The following is a 9,194-nucleotide window of genomic DNA, read 5'->3' as shown; positions in this document are numbered from 1 at the left end:
TGTGTAATATAATAACCATACTTTATAAGTGGAAGAGAAGAAAAAACTCTAAGTTTATAGTAATAACATTCAGGGCTTGGTATCAGCGGTATGTTTTCTGTTGCAGCATGTTGACGAGCATGTCCTCACAGCGGGGAACAGTAAGTAGGCGCATTAGACATTTGAAATAAGAACATTTATGAAATATAAAGTGTTTTATTCCTCTTCTGACACACAAAGCTTTTATTATAGCATGCTGTTGTACTTTATGTCTCTTAGACAGATTACTGAGAAAGCAGGACATTGAAAGTGAAGACTCCTTCCTTTAACGTTAAAGAAATGTGTCATGGTTCTCATGGTTACGCTGATATCAATGCTACACTACATTACCCATCATCCCCAGCATGCAGCATATCATGTGATCACTCACACATGTTCTGTTCCTCCACATCAGCAGCCTTTTTCCTACGTCATGCTTCGTGTACGTTTCATCGTCAAGCGTTTATTGTGGTAGCTCAGGTTAAGGTGTTCGACTACTGATCGGAAGGTCATTGGTTCGAATCCCAGGTCCACCAGGTTGCCACAGAAGGGCCCCTGAGCAAGGACCTTAACCCTCAATTGCTCAGGTGTGTAAAACTGAAATAAAAAATGTAAGTCACTCTGGTTAAGAGTGTCTGCTAAATGCTGTAAATGTTATTGTATTTGTGTCGTCGTGCGAATTTCCTCCTTTTTTTATCGTGTCCATGTTGATGACTGGACGTCTTCCTCGTGTCTCGCTCCACAGTGGCGTTAATATGAAGCTCATATCAAAGTAGACACTCAGGACTTTAAGAATTTGTAGTTTTCTGTTTACTTTATGGGGGGCACGGTGGCTTAGTGGTTAGCACGTTCGCCTCACACCTCCAGGGTCGGGGGTTCGATTCCCGCCTCCGCCTTGTGTGTGTGGAGTTTGCATGTTCTCCCCGTGCCTCGGGGGTTTCCTCTGGGTACTCCGGTTTCCTCCCCCGGTCCAAAGACATGCATGGTAGGTTGATTGGCATCTCTGGAAAATTGCCCGTAGTGTGTGAGTGAATGAGAGTGTGTGTGTGCCCTGCGATGGGTTGGCATTCCGTCCAGGGTGTATCCTGCCTCGATGTCCGATGACGCCTGAGATAGGCACAGGCTCCCCGTGACCCGAGAAGTTCGGATAAGCGGTACAAAATGAGTGAGTGAATGAATGAATGTTTTTCTTTACAATACTAGGAGCGATAGATTCAGAGAAAAGTTCTAAATTTAACAATTTAAACGGTTCTTTTATTTCCACACAGATGTTCGTGTCTTCAGAGTAAATGTCGATATCGAACCCATTCCTGCTCTCTGAGACGCTCCGAGTGTTCGTTCGTCTAAAAAGCAGCTCAGATTTAACTTCAGATTATCAACAGAGGGACAAACACACGTCTAAAACACAATTATTTTAGATCAGACTCACAGACACAACATCAGATGATTCTTTCTACTGATTGAAAATATCTCCAGTCCATTTCCAGTCCACTGGCAGAATGGAACATCAGCATCCTGCTAAAAAGGGTTAGTTTGTATTATCGTATTGTTATTAGGTTTCGCAAGCGGCTCCCGCACGTCTAACGTAACGTGTTCAGACGAACGCACTTGTTCAAAAAAAAAGTCACGTGACAACTAACGTGATTTTTATGACTACGTTATACAATGAAATATCTGTTCATTATCTATTATTATCATGTAGTCACTGACATATCAAAAGAAAAATATCATTTTCTAAACAGCAAATTATTCAATAAAGAGGAAGAAGAAAATGACGACGGATCGAAACGGCAGACCGAGGCAGGATGAGTTCCGTCCTCGCCGTCTTAATTCGAATTTCTTCCTTCGGCCTTCGCCATTTTTCTCCCTCTAGTTGAGTTTAGGAGCTGAGTGATCTAATCTGAGATGCAGTCAGCACAATTTCATCTGGAAATTGTTCTGCCCAAACTCAGTAACACTAACATTATTACACAGTAACTGCAGGAGCCACGCTAGCCCCAAGCTCCACTTCACTCAGCCTTTACAGTAGGGTTTGGGTTTTTTCTTTATTTTTATTATTTATTTTTTTTTAATTTCTTACTGAATATTACAGCTGAAAAAACAAGCAAGTGTTTCTTTTAAACCGAATATTTTAGTTAATATTTTAATAAAGGCAATACAATTTCTAATTGAATCTGTAGATAACTTAATATAAAACTTTTTTTATGAAGATATATGTGTAAGTTAACGTTCACTGAAATTTACAGTACATTAAAGTGGAGAAAATTGGATATTATTATGGATTTAATATGGAAATAAAATAATAACCCTAGCTGCTGGGGTTGCCAGATCGTAGCAAGTAAATCCTCAGAGTAACTCGCTACCAGTGTGTACTGAATATAATTTTGCCGGAAAAGCTTAAGGTATATGTAAAAAAGTTGTAAAGAGTTCAGCAAAGATGCAAGCTTGTTTTTTTTGTTTACTCACACACTACGGACAATTTTCCAGAGATGCCAATCAACCTACCATGCATGTCTTTGGACCGGGGGAGGAAACCGGAGTACCCGGAGGAAACCCTCGAGGCACGGAGAGAACATGCAAACTCCACACACACAAGGCGGAGGTGGGAATCGAACCCTGGAGGTATGAGGCGAACGTGCTAACCGCTAAGCCGCCGTGCCCAGTAGAGAATATTATTCAGAATGAAATATCTGAGTGTTGGAATGCACAATCATGCACATTGGAAAATACTGACACTTCTGTGTGTAGCATAAACACAGGTTTTTACAGCTTTGTTATGATGTCGCCTGTCCAACATGGACGTCGGTCATGTTATTGTAGAGGCAGTGTTTAGTCTTCGTCGTTGAAGGTAACCTTCCACTTTTACAACTTCGCCAAAGGCAAACTCAGAACTAGGAAGTGCTAGGACTTCAGTGTGTGCTGAGTCGCTAATAAAAAGACATGTCTAGGTAATTATGTTTGTCGTGATATATTGAACGTGGAGAAGCAAACGAGCTGCCCGGGACGTCTAACAGCTGTGCGTGCAGATGTTATCGGACCTCTCGTCCGAAGCACTAAAACAGAAGCGGGTCATTTTAACAGGTAACAGCTGTTCGTGGCTAATTTGTTCAATTACTGTGAGAGATAGGCCGAGGATGTTTCCGTGTTTTGGCGGCCTGAGACGCAGCGATGACATTTTAAACTCTGCGTTTATGAAGGAGAAATCGGTGTGTTACGGCAGACAAGATCTAACCCGCTTCAATGTCTGTATTTTACTCTAGAGAGCTGATATATGTCAGCGGATAATCAGTGAATAAACGAGAGTTGTCTTGGGTTGCTACTATTATTTATTTGGGGGAAGTTAGCTAAGGTTTATCTGGCATTAATATTTAGTTTTAATATAGATTTGGTTTGGGAATATTCTCTAATCTTAGCTAAATTCATTCATTCATTCATTTTCTACCGCTTATCCGAACTACTCGGGTCACGGGGAGCCTGTGCCTGTCTCAGGCGTCATCGGGCATCGAGGCAGGATACACCCTGGACGGAGTGCCAACCCATCACAGGGCATACACACACTCTCATTCACTCACACACTCACACACTACGGACAATTTTCCAGAGATGCCAATCAACCTACCATGCATGTCTTTGGACCGGGGGAGGAAACCGGAGTACCCGGAGGAAACCCCCGAGGCACGGGGAGAACATGCAAACTCCACACACACAAGGCGAAGGCGGGAATCGAACCCCCGACCCTGGAGGTGTGAGGCGAACGTGCTAACCACTAAGCCACCGTGCCCCCTTGTAGGCTATTATACTTGTATTTTCTGGGATTGTCTTTGGAAAAAAAAAATCTATTCCTTCTCAGTTAAAATCCATCCTGTTGTGTGTTCATCACTCCGTGTTACACAGTAAAAATGATGAAATCCACAGTTATTTCTTAGCAAAATGCTACGGAGGCTGTGATAGCTTTGGAAATTAGCCAGGTTTATACGGTAAGGACATTAGTGTACTCAGTATCCTGTTTTTTAATCTCCTCTGCCACGAACTGTTAATGTTAGCAGCGTTAGCTTCAGGCGATTAGCACAGATGCAACTCCATCACTCTGAACGTAGCTAGCGTTTCAGCAGCATGAAGATGAGACGCGCCTCCAGCTGCTCCGTCTGCTCATCACTCTTTTCCGCCTAATTCCGTTATACATCAGAAAGGTCACACTCCATGCCAAGCGGTTCAGAGTTTAATGTTTTCCCAAATACGACACTTCAGCCCGAACTCGGCAGCTAATTATCGCTGCTTTTTTTAAGTTCGGCTCAGCGGCGGCTCTGATGCGGCCCTCGAGAAATCTTCATTTTCATCCATCGTTAACCTTTAGGTCTAATCTGTGTTAGAATGACCCCATTTTTATTACAAGTACAACGATATCGAAGACGTCGGTCCGGTTTAGACGTGTAGACAGAGATAATAATCAGAGGTCTCGTATTCGTACTCAGGCCGAAGGAGCTTTCTGACACGATACCTGAAAAAACTGTCCTTTTTATTAAAAAGAACTCACTCTCGCTTCATCCTCGGTTTCGTTCAAGTAATGCTAAACTATTTTGACATATTTTGACACCAGGCCTTGATTCTTGCAAGGAATCGAATGATCAAACCGTCTCTTTGAACCCCGTCTGTCTCAGGAAAAAAAAAAAAAAAAAAACAGCGCTCAGCAATTATGCATGTCTCCTTATAAATATTTCAGCCATGATTGAGGTTGTGCTGACTGAAGCAGTTAATAACCTGCTTTTAAGGTCAGTTTATTACTGTAACCTGACAGCTGTGTTTGTAGAAGCTGCTTGAACAACCACAATCAAAGCCTGGATTAAACCTTAGGCTATGAGATATCTAGGCCGCTTTAAAAGGAAGCGTGTATATTTATGCAATTTAACACAGTTATTGAGTTAAGCACATAAGGGATGTGGTAGAATAGTATCGAATCCCAGGTCCACCGAGCTGCCACGCCTGGGCCCCTGTTCAAGGCCCTCGATCGCTCGGTTGTACAAAACCAACAGACCGAGCCGAGTTCTGCGATCTGGAACTCAGATTAAACCCATTATTCTTGCATAAGGTTGTTTTGAGCTGAATTAACGCCAGCAAACAGCAAACAGTTTGATGTAAGCATAATGCGTCTTTGTGAATTTTATGTTTCAGCTGTAAATACGCTTAAGTATCTTTCACGCTGGAGGTTCAGTCTGAAACAGAGCAGAGTACGCATGAAAAATTGGTAACGTCGAGGATGTCGTGCAGACCGGGAGCACAGGAGCAGGGTAACAAACCCGAGGCTTCCTGTAGGAGGTGGTGTGAGGTTGGTGAAGAGATTTATGTCGAACACTAAGAAACAGAGACCGGTGATGTGTCTGGATCCCAAGGGAGTACTAGCCCTTCTGATCTGATTGATTCTCAGAAATAATAACAAATAATAACAGGGGGGGCACGGTGGCTTAGTGGTTAGCACGTTCGCCTCACACCTCCAGGGTCGGGGGTTCGATTCTCGCCTCCGCTTTGCGTGTGTGGAGTTTGCATGGCATGTTCTCCCCGTGCCTCGGGGGTTTCCTCCGGGTACTCCGGTTTCCTCCCCCGGTCCAAAGACATGCATGGTAGGTTGATTGGCATCTCTGGAAAATTGTCCGTAGTGTGTGTGTGTGTGTGTGAGTGAATGAGAGTGTGTGTGTGCCCTGTGATGGGTTGGCACTCCGTCCAGGGTGTATCCTGCCTCGATGCCCGATGACGCCTGAGATAGGCACAGGCTCCCCGTGACCCGAGAAGTTCGGATAAGCGGTAGAAAATGAATGAATGAATGAATGAATGAATAACAAAGGGTTGTTTACAATTCTGGCATTTGGCAGACATACTGTACTGTACTCATCCAGAGTGACTTACTTTTATCTCATCTTTTATACAACTGAGCAATTGAGGGTTAAAGACATTGTTCAGGGACCCAGCAGTAGCAGATCAGTGGTCCTGTGATTCGAACCTTTCGATCAGTGGTCCAAATGTTTTTGTTGCTGTGTATGTACTTCTGAAGCGTAAAATGACAAGCCTTGTGCCGTGTGCAAAACGAGGACCACGAGACTACGAATGAACCGTTCGGGATGTGACATCGCACAGCATTTAACATGGTCTGCGTTCATACCGTATGTTTAATGCAAAGCGGGAGCAGGGCCTACCTGAGTGCACGAGCCAGTGTCAGTGATCAGGTTATTAAATGAGTTGCTGTGAATCGCAGTCACACCAATGTATTCGCAAACACGGAGCAGTGAAGTCAAATGAAACTCTTTCCATGCTCGCTTCGCTGCACCACACTCGCTAATACCTTTGTGTGCATGCAAATGCCAGCACCTTGTGCTCCTTTTTAATGAGCAAGCTCACCGGTACCGCTCTGCATGCTCACGTCCACCATGCTCACACTCTCTATTAAATATACTGTTGAAATGCCATAGAGATTCCTGCAGTGTTTTGAGAACATCTGCTGTGAGAACGGCTTGTTTTACAGTCTGCAGAAAACTGAATATCCTCGCGACGAAATGATTCTAGCCGCAGTTTACAGAAAGTAGTTTTATACATAGTTATTGGTAACAAATGAGTTAAATCAGTGTTTTCCAATTCTGCACCGTTTGTTCTTTTAATGCATTTAATTTAGTTCACTGAATATAAAAAAAAGGAAGAAGAAGAAGACGAAGAAGAAGAGACATGTTGGGTTTCTAACATTTGTCATTTAGTTTCTATTCGGCTGTGAAGCTCATAGAGTACGTTAAATATTTCTCTAAATGAAACGTCGTCCCTTTATGTTTTTCTCAAGGTGTCATATTTTCCAGCTCTAACACACTGAATGAGGATAAAGGATGTGAGGACTGTTAATTAGCCTACTATTCATTAACTCTAAGTAGGAGACACAGTAGGAAACACTCAAATTCACTTTACATCTTTATTCCAAAATGCAGTCTGAATGGAAAAAGACGTTAGGTGTAGTGTATTTATGAGGTAGCAGTGACCTCTTGTGGCGGATTTTGGCATTGCAGTCTGAAATCATGCAAACCAGTAAAGGGAAAAGAAAAGTAGTGTATTTTAATATAGAGGGTTAAAATTGCCAGCTAAACCTTTCCTTTCAAAATTATAATAATCTTTAAGGACATTAATTAAGGGGCAATTAATTGAGGGGCGATCTCTTTATAAATCTATAAAATAACAAATGTCTTTAAGAGCAACTTGGACATTGTCGCATTTAACTTGAAATTGGCAAATGATTTAAAAAAAGATTTTTCAGCACAAATGACTGACTGTTAAAGTGGAAAAATATGGAAGAAAAAAATGTTTCAGAACATATATGTTAAAACACAATAAAAAGAAATAAATGCATTTTATGGTCTTGGTTTGAATGTGCATTTACCAGACACCCTCATCGACAGCAACTTGTTTATGCAATTGAGCTCAAAGGCTCAGCAGTGGTAGTTCGAGGATGCTGAGATTTGAACTCATAACCTTCCAATATCTTATCCACAGAGCTAGAACTTCCCTTTGTGCAATGCCTAACGAGGTAGTTCTTAATGTATGTCTCCAAACAAACAAACAAACAAACAAACAAACAAACCCACCACATATGTAAATTTGTCCAGTCATAGCAGATAGTCAAAGGCTGGAACTGCCAAAACTGATTAAAACTGAAGAGTGTTGAATCTCCAGACAGTTATTTTGTACTTGTAGGTTTTAAAACACAGCTGCTTCACAGAATAATAGAGAGAGTCAAAGCCCCCAACACTACAGTGGGATTTTAACACATTTAAGGTTTCTCTGAGCTTGTTAAATCCTCTCCTAAAGTCTTCTTCAGTGCATTTTCACAAATCGGTGGCAAAAAAACAAACTTCTGATCAGCCACTGGAACAGATTTTCACAACACTTTGTCTTTTTTTTTTTTTAATAGAAATATAAAGATCTGTAGTAGAAATGCTGGGCAGGTTGCACAAAGACAGTAGTAGTTCAGTTGTTTAGGGCTCTGGGTGGCTCAAGGAAACGAGCACGTCCTATGTGACAGGTTCCCGACGCTCAACCTACAGTACTACTGGATTATTTGATCACACAGGATACAAGTTTCTAAACCTGGTCCTGGAAAATTCCTTGTCCTGAACATTTTGGTATTGAGCAGGGAAAACAAAGCAGCTCAGGTCAAGTCATGGTGTTACACAGAACAATGCAGAGCGACATAGAACAATGCAGAGTTACATAGAACAACACAGAGCTACATAGAACAACACAGAGCTACATAGAACAACGCAGAGCTACATAGAACAACACAGAGCTACACAGAACAACGCAGAGCTACACAGAACAACACAGAGCTACACAGAACAACACAGAGCTACAAAGAACAACACAGAGCTACAATGAACAACACAGAGCTACATAGAACAAACACAGAGCTACATAGAACAAACACAGAGCTACAATGAACAACACAGAGCTACATAAAACAATACAGAGCTCCATAGAACAAACACAAAGTTAAGGACTTAAGTAATTTAGTCCTAGCCTCAGAACCTTTACAGAACATTAGAAATATTGCAAAAAGAACAAAGCTTAACATTATACAAATATTTATACAAAGATTCAATATTAATATTAGACTTATATTTACACGTGTTTGTATTTATCCCTAATGAACAAGTCTGAGGTGACCGAGGTGACTGACGAGGAAAAACTCCATTGGATGGAAGAGGAAGAAACCTTGAGAGGAACCAGACTCAAAAGTGAACCTCATCCTCATGTGGGTGACACTGGACACGGAAATATACAGTCTGATAAATAATAATAATAATAATAATAATAATAATAATAATTCACACAGGCTTCTGTTAACACACACACACACACACACACACACACACACACACACACACACACACACACACACACACACAATTAATAAAATAAGGCTGTGTGAATTATTATTATTATTATTATTATTATTATTATTATTATTACATTTATTACATTTATTACAATATAATATAATATAATATAATATAATATAATATAATATAATATAATATAATATAATATAATATAATATATATTTGGAGCCAGCAATGCAGCACAGGTGTGCAGAACGAGGGGGCGTGGCTTAACCGTCAGGTCCATGCCTTATAAATATGGCGGCGCTGTGT

This window comes from Tachysurus fulvidraco, chromosome 23, assembly GCF_022655615.1.
Source record: "Tachysurus fulvidraco isolate hzauxx_2018 chromosome 23, HZAU_PFXX_2.0, whole genome shotgun sequence".
NCBI lineage: Eukaryota > Metazoa > Chordata > Actinopteri > Siluriformes > Bagridae > Tachysurus > Tachysurus fulvidraco.
The sequence above is the reverse complement of the archived record's forward strand: the minus strand, read 5'-3'. Positions refer to the sequence as shown.